The sequence below is a fragment of the Marmota monax genome, unplaced genomic scaffold (assembly GCF_021218885.2).
Source record: "Marmota monax isolate L192 unplaced genomic scaffold, Marmota_monax_Labrador192_F-V1.1 WCK01_AAM20220418_F8-fsc00620, whole genome shotgun sequence".
NCBI lineage: Eukaryota > Metazoa > Chordata > Mammalia > Rodentia > Sciuridae > Marmota > Marmota monax.
The window spans coordinates 122,196-134,617 of NW_026694727.1; the positions used below are offsets into that span (position 1 = coordinate 122,196).

Below are 12,422 nucleotides of genomic sequence, written 5' to 3' on the forward strand. Positions count from 1 at the left end.
TGTATGCTTAGAGACTGGAGGTAGAATAGAATTGTATACCTGAAGAATGCCCTGTTAGTCATGGAGGTGAAACAGATAAATCAGCAAGAGACAGAGCAGATTAGTAGCTGCACTAGTATTAGCAATAAACGTTCTCTTCAAAGACCAGTGAGTACCGTGAAATATTTTACTTTGGAAAATAGAGGTGCAGGTTAGCTCCCTCAGTGGGCACCTGTGATTTACTTGGGAATCTGCATGAATAGATTGCTGAGACTTCTAGAAACTGGAGATGAACAACTATTAAAGAAAGCAGCTCTCTGGCAATCATTAGGATGGGAAGGAAATCTATTTGGGACTATCACAGTCGGGATCAAAATGGGGGAAAGAGATCAGCCTGAATTCTAAAAACAACTCCCCTGGGAGAGGCATAGCCCAGGAGCGGGTTTGAAGGTCAGGTCATGGATGAAAAAGTGCTGATAGGAAAGACTCACTGGTGGGGACCTTGCCAACAGGATTCCCGCTAACAGAACCCTGAACTCATGGGATTCTTCTGGAGGCAGGCCAGGGAGACCAGGTGTCAAGAGCCGGGCTGTGGAATTCAGCTGGGTACCAAGAGTGCTCAGAGTCAAGGTGAGGGATTCTCTGCTCTACTCTGAACCTGGAATGTCCCGCAGGCCCTGTGTTAAAGCCTTAGCCCTCCGCTTGACTCCGTTGGGAGTGTGGCCTCAGGGAGGTCTTCCTGCCCTGGGAGCATTGCTTCTTAGGGAACTGTGGGACCCCCTCTTCCCCCTCTTTCACTTCCCATCTTCCACGCAGTGAGCAGCTTGGCCGAGCCATGTGCTCCCCACACCACGAGGCATGACCTTGCTACAGACCCAAACCGCCACCCGCCAACCATGGACTGGAATCCCAAACCTCAAGCCAAACAATCCTTTCCTCTCTGTAAGTCGACTGTCTCAGGTATTTGTTGCAGAAACAGAAAGCTGAGCAACACACTCTCTAAACTGACTTAGCAGGATTTTTGCTACAACTGGTCTCTGGGTGGGAAATAGGGAAACTCAGGGTGGAAAGCTACTTGGAAAGAAGAGTCCCAGTAGCCTGGGATAAAGGGAGACTTTGTCAGAACCTTTTAGCTGAAAGTCAAAATTTACAAATAAGACATAGGTACACACTTCTTCAAAGTGACAACATTTAGCACCCTAGATAAATTTCAGAGGAAGTATCCTGAAATTCCATATCATAAACAAAATAATTATGAGTATAACCTAGAATAGAAACAATATTGCAAAATTTGTAGTTTTGTTTAACTCACCACAACTTTACAACATGAAGGACAAAAGAAAAAAAAATTGTAATATGGACCAAATAAACAAAACTAGCTTTCTCTTCCCCATCTTGGCACTTTTACCACATTCTGGGGTTTGGGGAGGAAGATGTATTTAGATGTCACCAGTAATAATAGCAAAAACAGTCCCTTGTGATGGTCCCTAAAGAATATTTAAAAGACAAAATGCATAGAAAACGAAAAAGACCAAGAGCATTTCCATTCCCTTCTACTGGAAACTGCATCATAAAAAGCTCTGAAGCAGGTGCAGTATCCATCACCCTTCATTAAGGGACCCAGGCGACATCTTACAAATCAAATCACAGGCAGAAGGGCCACAAGAAAGAGGAACATTGGCAAGACACTTCCTATGCTGCACCCTCTTGAAAATGCACCCACATTCCGTTCCCTGTCAACGCTCATCCACCTTCCCAGACCAGGGGTAGCCCTAAAGAAATACTGGCAGCATCCACTAGCTTTATACTACAGGAAATGGGGAATTTCTCATATTTTTGATTGACAACAAATTTTAATATTTCTCTCTTTAAGACCCAGGGTTAGGGAGGAGCAAGATTGCTCCCAGCAGGGGCGGAATTAACCCTGGGACAGCCTCAGGGGCCAACCCAGCGGGATTTACCTCTCCTGTCTCTCTCCCCCTAGGAGCAGCACATTCTGTAAGGAGTTGCTCCTGGCTGGCTGAGCAGTTTACAATAGAACCGAACAGTGGGATGGAATTCATTCCTGGCCCTGCAAGTTTCCGTCCTTGGGGTGCCCTCAATTTGAAGAATGGCTGCAATGGCTCCTGAGGTGGGGAAATGAGAACAGCAGGCAGAGCACAGGGGTGTCAGCAATCAGAGGATGTGTCTGCAAAGAAACAGCCTCTTTAGGAGGAGGCCACAGGCAAAGCCACCAGCAGAGCCCAAGGCTTCCAACACAGCCTGGCTCACAATCAGGATGACGGGGTGGCCTGCAGAACCGACCTGGGGACAACACCTTCCTTGGGGAACCCCTGAATTCTGGTAAAAGGCTAACTTGGTGATTGGGTTCTTTTGCTTCTCTCTCCCTTTAAAGGGGAGATGTCTTGTAAGTGACAGGCCCTCTGCTCTGCACACCTCCTCCTCTGCACACCTCCTCGGCCCAGGAGCTGGGAGGGCTGCACTGTACCTTTTCATTCCAGCACGGTGCTAAATGCATCCTGTGCAGTTATTTTGCATTTAATTCCTACAGAGTTTTATGATCTAAGGTTTAGTACCATGTTTTAATTTTTTTTTAAATTTTTTATTGTTGGTTGTTCAAAACATTACATAGTTCTTGATATATCATATTTCACACTTTGATTCAAGTGGGTTATGAGCTCCCATTTTTACCCAATATACAGATTGCAGAATCACATCAGTTACACATCCACTGAATTACATATTGCCATACTAGTGTCTGTTGTGTTCTGCTGCCTTTCCTATCCTCTACTATCCCCCCTCCCCTCCCCTCCCCTCCCCTCTTCTCTCTCTGCCCCCTCTACTGACATTCGTTTGTCCCCCTTGTATTATTTTTCCCCTTCCCCTCACTTCCTCTTGTATGTACTTTTGTATAACTCTGAGGGTCTCCTTCCATTTCCATGCAATTTCCCTTCTCTCTCCCTTTCCCTCCCACCTCTCATCCCTGTTTAATGTTAATCTTCTTCTCATGCTCTTCGACCCTACTCTGTTCTTAGTTACTCTCGTACCATGTTTTATAAGTTAAGAGAAGTTGTGCAGAGGTCAGGGAACATGTTCATTGTCACAAAGTAAAAAAAACAAAACAAAACAGCTGATTCTGCATTCCTCATGGTTGAATGTTAAGTTGAAGGAAAAGCTAAAGAAGCAGGTGGGTGGCAGTTTGGGGTCCATGGGAAACAGTCAAGTAAGCTGAGACCAACAACATGAGACACAAAAGGTGAAGGGTGATTGGCATCACCTCTAAATCCATAAAATCAATAAGTAAGGAGTGCTGGCTGCTCTGTGCCTAACATATGAAAGAAGAAAAATGGGTACAACTTAAATTTTTTAAAAAGCAGGTTTGCAGTAGTGAATGATTTTGTAATTGGAAGAATTTAAAGGTGACAATCCTCCAAAAACAAAAATTTACATGATTTTGGTGGAAAAAGCTTTAGGGAGGGTTTGGTAGGAGATGATCTCTGAATTATTCTTCCTGTTGTGGGAAAAGGAGAAGTTACCCGAACTTAGGATCCACCTAGGGATGGAAATGAAGACCATTATGGTCTTCTGGGTTTGCAGGGCTTCCTAGCAGACATTTATTAGGAAAACCCCAGGAGAAGTCCCAGGAGTTTCAGAAACTGAGATTCTGGTGTTGGGGTCAACATGGTTTTAAATGGGAGTTAGTGAAAGAGTTGCCACTGGCATTTTGATACTATGAACATAGGGAAAGAAATGAGATGAAAGTACAATAAGCTATTATATATATATAAAGAGATTTCAGAACAAGACTTTGGTACAAACTCAATACCCATACCCAAGCAAAACAGCCCAAAGTAGGACAAGCAAAACAAGACACCATCTACAAAACCTACCCACAGCTGAAAGTGTTCTTGTTCATTTAAACTACACCAGTAAACCTTAACACCTTTACTCAGGGATCCATCAATTAGCCCGGGTGCATGGGGTACTGTTAGTTGCCTTTTAGTGGAATTTACAGATTAATGATGCTGTGTTTCTTGTTAGTATGAAACAAATTCCATCTACTAAGGATTCAAATGCTAAGCAGGAGAATCTCCCCTACCTACTGCTGTGTGGTTTTTCCCTGGCAATATTATCCATGGCATTGGTGTTCATTTATGCAGTGTGCATAACAGACCAAAGCAACAGAAAAGCAGATTCCATAGGTTTCCATAAAGACCATTATTTTGATAGTTAAATTTTGGATTTAAAAAAAACAAACTATTTTTAAAGGTAGCCTCTTCAACAAATGGTACTGGTAAAACTGGAAAACCATATGCAGCAAACTGAAACTAAACCCCTAATCTCCTATCTCTTACCATAAACAAAACTCAATTCAAAATGGATCAAGGACCTAGGAATTAGAACCGAGACTCTGCACCTAATAAAGAAAAAAGAAGATCCAAATCTTTATCACATCAGATTAGGGCCCGACTTCCTTGACAAGATTCCTAAAGCACAAAAAATAAAATCAAGAATCAATAAATGGGATGGATTCAAACTAAAAAGCTTCTTCTCAGCGAAAGAAACAAACAATCAATGAGGTGAAGAGAGCCTACATTTTGGAAGCAAATTTTTGCCACACACATGTCAGATACAGCACTAATCTCCAGAATATATAAAGAATTCAAACAAACAAACAAAAAACCAACACCAAAAAAACAAATAGCTCAATCAATAAATGGTCTAAGGAGCTGAACAAATTCTTCTCAAAAGAAGATATAGAATCAATCAACAAATATATGAAAAATGTTCAACATCTCTAATTAGAGAAATACAAATCTCTAAGATTTCATCTCACACCAGTCAGAATGGCAGTTACCAAGAATACAAACAATAATAAGTGTTGGCGAAGATGTGGGGAAAAGGCACGTTCATACATTGCTGATGGGACTGCAAATTTGGTGCAACCACTCTGGAAAGCAGTAGGGAAATTTCAGAAAACTTGGAATGGAACCACCATTTGACCTAGCTATCCCACTCCTCAGTCTATACCCAAAGGACTTAAAATCAGCATATTACAGTGATGCAGACACATGAATGTTTATAGCAGCTCAATTCTCAATAGCTAAACTGTGGAAGCAACCTAGGTGCCCTTCAATAGCGAATGCATAAAGAAACTGTGGTATATATACACAATGGAATATCACTCAGCATAAAATTATGGCATTTGCAGGTAAATGTAGGGAGTTGGAGAATATCATGCTAAGCAAAGTAAACCAGTCCTCCCAAAACAAAGGCCAAATGTTCTGATAAGTTGATCCATAATGGGGAGGGGGCAAGGGGAAAATGGAGGAACTGTGATTGGGCAAAGTGGGGGGAGGGGAGGGGAGGGAGAATGTGGGCAGGAAAGATGGTGGAATGAGATGGACATCATTACCCTTGGTACAAGTATGACTGCACCTTTGGTGTGACATTGCATGGTGTACATCTAGAGAAATGAAAAGTTGTGCTGCAATTCTGTACAATGAATCAAAATGCATTTTGCTGTCATGTATATGTAATTAGAATAAATAAATAAATATTTTAAAATAAGAATGCAACTCAGTTTCCTATAAAGCACCTCTGAAAAAGCAAATTAAATAAGAAACTTTAGATGATGAACCTCACAGTATAGCTTTTGTGAGGTTGCTCATGGGTTAGTGTCTTTAAATATCAGTTTATATGAATCCATTCTAAACTTGGTTACCCCCAGACAGCTCAGTAACTTGAATGAGTTATAATCATCATCACATCTGATGATGCAGGTCATACTTTAACTCCTAAGAATAAAAAGAAGTTGAATTTTAAAAATAACTATTTTTAGAAGCATGCAATATGATGGAAACAGCAGGTTGGCCCTTGGAGGCCTGGGAAGGAATTCGTGCTCTGCTGTTGTTTAGTTCACAGCCTCTCTGGTCTGTGATCTACGGCGGTTCATATGATTATACGAAAATATGCGGGCAAGCATAAAATGAGAAGTATTATATCTAGTTTTTAAGTACTAGTGATCGTTGATACTGGAAACTCAATTTTAATTACTGCTAGGTTTTAGATAAGTAAAAATGTTCAGAACCCAATCTGGGTAGTCACGAATTCCAGCGTCTTCCCAACAAGCAGGTGACATGGGATCTCACACATTCACGAGGAAGAACGCAAGACGTCCAGGATGAAGAGCCCAACGCAAAGTCAGGCTCAGAGACGCCAAGGGAATTTCTGTCTGCCTCCTGGACCGCGGACCGAGGCAACACCCTTTCGTGTTTCCAGGGTCCTCTGTCTGTCCACTCTGTCTGTCGTTGGCCTTTGGGACCCTTTTTTGTAGCTTAAGTGTGACGTCCACATCCACCTTTCAGATTCCACCGGGCACCAAAAGGCTTTCCAGACCGTCCGTCTAGTGTTCTTGAGCCTGGAGGAGGCCGGTGCTTCCAGAGAAAAGAAAGTCAAATTGGGAAACCGCGACCTTACTCCGCCCCCTCCACCGCCAACAAGTAAAAGTAAAAGTAAAACCGCAGCAGCCCGCGCGTCCCGGTGGCAGCAGGTGGGTGGGTCTTGATACAGCGGAGACGGTTTCGAGAACTCGTGTCCCCCAGACGAGTCCCCGGGGTGCGCCCCGCGGTCGGACAGCCAGGAGAGGGGGGTGACTCCCGGGCCACCTCGCCGGAGCCCTCGCAGGCTTGGCCAGGTGGCCACGCTCTCCTGGAGGGCAGTCGTTGCCGACCAGAGGCGACAGCGCACTAGAGGGAGAGAGTGCAGTTTGCGCAGTGGACGTGAACGGAGCTGAGCTCCCGGCCCGGGCACCTGTGGAGGTGGGAAGACGCTGGGGACAGCCCCAAGCCCGAGCCCGGGGAGCGCCCAGCGGGGGACGGGGCCGGGGCGTGCATCTGGAGCATCTGCAGCCGGCTCTTGAGCAATCGAGCGCTTAGATTTCTCACGGAGATGTGCCCGAGCTGGCAGCCACACCAGGTGTAGAGTCACCTTCCTGCGCCTGGAGCGGTGGCCCTGGATCTGGTTTTGTTTCGACTTGATTTTTTTTTTTCCTGTTCCGACTTATCCTTAGCAGGAGCCAAGAACACAAAGGATTCTCTTAACCCTACCGTTGTGTTTCTCGGGGAATACCCTCCAGGACCGGGGACTGGCAAGGCGGTGAGCCCCAAGTCCCTGCGGGTGGATTTGTTCCACGCCCCACAGCGGAAGGTGCTGTACAGACGACGTGCCGGTTCCTCGTGGGTCTAACCCATTCAGGTCCTTCCCACAGGGAGGCCCTTATCTGAAGGGCTGGACCGCCTAAGTGCGGCCCGCAGGGTGAAGCCTGGCAGAGGTGGCACCTGAATCAGGAGAGGACACTCCTGTGTGCCCTTGTCTCCGGATGAAGGCTGCAGTTTGTTGGAGTGAGCTTCTTTCGCAGCTGGAGGCTTTGGACTTACAACATGCCCTAGAGCAGATCTTTTTCCCCAGCTATTCCCAGCCAGGAAGTCAGATCCACACCTTGGGACAGACTCCCAGGAAGATGGGGCAGGCCAAGGATCCGCTGCGTCCTACTCAGGTGACCCTGACAGACACGGGGGGTTTTCGAGTTGCTGAAGTAGAGAGCAGCACAGAGGTCATTCTTTCTTTTTCTTTTTCTTTCTTTCTTTTTTTTAGTACCAGTTATTAAACCCAGGGTTATAGAACCCTAGTGCTTAACCACTGAACCACATCCCCAGACCTTTTCATTTCTTATTTTGAGACAGAGTTGCTTAGGTTCTTAGGACTTCAGTAAATTGCTGAGGCTGGCCTCAAACTTGCAATCCTCCTGCCTCAGCCTCCCCAGTCACTGTGATTGCAGGTGAGATTATTCTTTAGAAACAGAGTTAAAGCTAGTGTAAGTTCCGGTCTTGATGTCACAGTAACTTGAGACTTCCGTCCCCTTCTGCTGCTTTTCAGGTGATGGCACCTCAAGGGCACTGGGACTTTCTGCCAAGTCCTGACCATGTTTGAGCCTGTGGTGTTCCTGCTGATCTGCCCACTCCCCTGTGGGTAGAGGATGCCAGATATCCTCATTTCTTCAAATAAAAGATGAAATAAAACAAAAGTTTTTGAGAACTATTTCACATATTCTTTTTTTATTCTGATATTGAACCTTATTAACCCCGATTTCTTAAAAAATAATTTTTTCTGTCTTTTGTTAGGAAATTCAATGAACTTTCTAAGTCTAGCAAAATATTTGCTTCTAGGCTAAGAACTTGAATAGACACTTCTCCAAAGATTATATACAAATGGCCAGCAAGTGTATGGAAAGGTGGTCAGCACGCGAGTTATTAAGGAAATGCAAGTCAAAACTGTAATAAGGCACGGCCTCACACCCACTTGGATGTCTACTGTCAATCGGAAAACAAGGAACACTGACCGGAGTGGAGAAACTGGCACACTGTGCTGTTGGTGGGAACGTGAAATGGCGCAGCTGCTCTGGAAAACAGCTTGGTGATTGCTCAGAAAATTACAAATTGAATTGCCATATGATCCCGCAAGTCCACGTCTGAGTATATCCAGGAGACAAGAAAGCAGGCTCTCAAAGAAATATCTGCAGAGTCAAGTTCACATTAGCACTATTTACAGTGGCTGAGTAGGTGCATCCAGGTGTTCATTGGTGGGTAATGGATAAACAAAACTTGATGTGCACATACAATAGAATACTACTCAGCCCTTAAGAAGGAAGGAAACTCTGATAACGGTACAACCTTGAGGACATTATGCTAAGTGACATAAGTCAATCACAAACAGGCAGATACTTTGTATAGGTTTCTAAGCAGACAAATTCACAGAAAAGGAAAGTAGAACAATGGTTGCCTTGCTGGGAGGAAAGGAGGATGGGGAGTTTTGTCTACTGGGTATAGATTTTAGGTTTTATGAGATGAAAAATTCCAGAGATTAACTGTACAACAACGTGAGTAAACTTGACACTACTAAACTGTACACTTAGAAACTGAGATGGTGCATTTTATATTATATGCTTTTATCTATATAAAAATAATTTTCCAGAAATCTTCAAAGGGTTGATGTGTAGTTTTCATATTCCTTACACTATAAATTATGATGAGAATTTTTTGGCTTTAAAATATTTTGATTATTTGTCCAAGTAGAAATGTTTTTATTACAAGCTGATTTGAGATAAACAGACTTTTATTTCTTATAATTTATACTGCTTTATGCTGCATCTTTAAAATTACATTTAGGCAATTGAAGCTAACTTTATAATTACTATATTAACTTTAAAAAATTACAATAAGATGTTTATAAGCACTGCTGATTTCAAAGCTGATATTTTTTGTCTGTGCAATCAGCTTTTACAAAATGCATTTAAACAGTGTTTAAATAAATAATAATTAATTATGTTTCTAGATCCTTCAAATAAGCTGGGCCTTCCAATTAGAGGGCTAATTATATTGAAAATGCAATTTCACTGCCCCCCCCCAGGCTTGTTCAGTTATCCCTGTGCAAGAGTTTTCTCCACCACGAGGCAACACCTGACGAAAATGTGTAAGTACATGCAAGGACACTTAGGTACCTATAAGACGTGCACCAGGAGTTTTATGTGGGAAAGTTGATTATCTGCTAGAAATGTGGGGCATTTTCTTTGATTTTTATGTGTTTCTATTACAACCCAGAAAGCGCAGCTATGACCACAAATACAGCTGCCAAACACACTGGGGTTGGCCAAATCGAGGCCATGGGGACATTTTGACATGCCACCTCTCACCAAGGCCCTGGGGCACACGCAGACAGTGTGTAATGTAGAGTGGTGACTTAAGATGTTCACTCAGGATACCCAGCACAAGGCGACCTCAGCCTGTCTGCTAGGACATGGTCAATGGCTAATTCTCACAGAGAGGGGAGGTGGACTCTGGTTGAGGTGGGGAACAAGCAGCCTGTCCCAGGCTGGCTTCCTGTCTCAATGGCTATTCTGTGACAACAGAACAGAGAAGTCATTTAACTTATTTGCATTCCAGTTCCTTCAAGAACTAACCACAGCTAACACCTTTTCTTTATGTTCTTCTTAGGGCATTAAACAAACAAAATAACAACATCCTTCTGTGTCTCCAGTGGGATTCTTGTCTGAGCTCCAGGGTGCACGCCTGTAACCCAGCAGCCTGGGAGGCTGAGGAGGGAAGATCGTGAGTTCAAAGCCAGTCTCAGCAAAAATGAGGTGCTAAGCAACTCAGTGAGACCCTGGTATTGAATAAAATACAAAATATGGCTGGGAGGTGCCTCAGTGGTTAAGTGCCCCTGACTTCAATCCCGTGTAACAACAACAACAAAAAAAAAAAGGATGGGATTCTTTTTGAAACCCATTTAAGGTTCCTCTGAGCCAGAAACCTGAGGCAGTGAGGAAGAGCAGAACTTCCAGCCCAGGAGGAGGAACCGTGTCTGTGGCAGTGTCCGCGGAGCCAGGCTGTGAACAGGACTACAGACAGGAGGAAGGGTCTCCGCAACCCACACACGCTGAACTTCAGACACCAGCCTCTGCAAATTAGGCTCCTCAAAATTGTGTTCAAACACCTGGACTACATGTGTTCTTAGACCTGGTAAAGCCATATCAGGAAATGGGATCAACAAAAACACAAAGTGTGTGTGTGTGTGTGTGTGTGTGTACACGTATATATGTATATGAGATTAGCCATTGAGATCCAAGTCAGCAAATTCTTTTCTTTAGACATGGAACTGTAGATTAACTAACTGCATTTCTCAGACAGACGTTCCCTGTACAGAAGCATTGTTATACCTTCAATTTTCCCCTAGCAGGTTCTCTATGGAATTATTTATTCCAAACCAGCTGATAATTTTGAATGCCATGTTTTAGAAAAATGGAAATATTAAGTCAATAAAATAGCCAGTAAGTGTTCTATTTCCTTTGCAATTACAATTAATTGAATTGAAATATCTGGATATTGAAAAATACATCAGTATATTAGATTACAAAAGCCAGCGTAACTACTCATTGTTCAGGCCTGTAATAAAGTGAAGAGCCTTACTGACAATTTCCTTCACCCGTTCACCGTCCTGTTATCATCTCTGCTCTGTCAACACTGGGAGGCTAGGAATTATGGAGCCTTGACCTACTCGGCAAGACTCGTCTTCTCCAGTTGAGTAGGTGCTGTTATCAGAAGTGACCTCCCCAACTCTCTGATCAACCTCCACGTCTCTGCCCGGGCACCTTCTCCTGGGGGAATGCCACCCTGCCTGCCCGTGCGTTCCCTGATGAGTTCCTGTCATGATGACACCATCTCTGCTTCATTCTTTACCACTGTGTCACAAGCCACCTGTCCCTGGGCGTCTGAAAGGAGAAACAGCCAAGCTCCTCCCTGCCACCATGAGTTCATTTTGGGCTGAAGTTCCCATCAGTGACAGCTGGGGCAGAAACAGCAGGACACAGGCCAGGGCGTGGGCCGAGGCCTGGGCAGACACCCCACAGATGAACAGGAGCCTTTCCTCTTCCCTCTGAGCCAGGCTAACTCTAGGCTGGCCCCATCCCTGGTTTTGCAGGATCCCCCTGCCTCAGCCTCCAGAGCTTCAGGAAGCGCAGGTGCAGCCGGGCGGCACACAACGGCTTCTGTGTTCCTCATTTTACCTCCTGCTCATGGCTTATGGCTGCCAAGGCTGGGCTCTCCATCCTGCACAGTGACTGCTCAGAGCCCAGGCAGAGCGGACGCCCCTATGTCCCATCAACGAAACCTCATCTTAAATTCATATCAAAGCAGGCACCTGCCCAGCTCAAGTCTGCTCACAGATTCCCAGAAGTTGCCGAGCCTGGCAGAAGGGTGAATTTGCCGCATGTTACGGAAGCAGCCACCTGAAGATCTAGGTCAGTTCTGTGGAGTGTCCCGCTGGCTACGAACACAGTAGAGGGGCCACCCAGAGGGGGCGCGTTGAGTGGTTGTCCTTTTAGTGTGAAGAGGCTGAGCCTTGGACAAGCAGTATCTTCGGGCTTAGAAAACATCTCACGCGATGGGCGTCTGTAAAATCTATTCTGTCTACTCGCCTGGCACATTTGTTGAGCCTCTAACACAGTGTCAGATGCACCATTGGGTAAGTAAGAAGATGTGGGTTTGGGCGTGTAATTCGGTGTGAGGTAAACACCACCCTGGGATGAAGGAAAGCTCATGGCTTCAGAGCCACCACACACGGAGTCTCCCAAAAAGGCTGCCATCACCTTGTAAATGAGTGGGGGGGGGCCCTGAGGGACAGGGGGGAGCGTGGTGGCATGAGCGGCTTCTCTCCACATGTGCCAGGCCTTGGAAGGCGGGTGGACTCGCCTGCACACGCCCTCCCCTGGATCTCTTTACTCCTGTCAAAGGGCCTTTTTCTGTTTCCTGAAATGCGGCTTCCACCTCTGCTCTGTTCTCTTCCTGGGGGAATGCCTGCCCTGCCCTGTGCTCTGTGACGCATCACTA

General features: G+C 45.0%; 1 long non-coding RNA gene across 1 annotated transcript; it reads left to right on the forward strand.

Annotated features, from left to right (window-relative positions):
* Positions 1-6,527: 6,527 nt before the first annotated feature.
* LOC124079043 (uncharacterized) lies at positions 6,528-8,076 on the forward strand. Its single transcript, XR_009224882.1, has 2 exons — positions 6,528-7,819; positions 7,918-8,076. It is a non-coding gene; the product is annotated as an uncharacterized LOC124079043 (long non-coding RNA).
* The last annotated feature ends 4,346 nt before the right edge of the window (positions 8,077-12,422 follow it).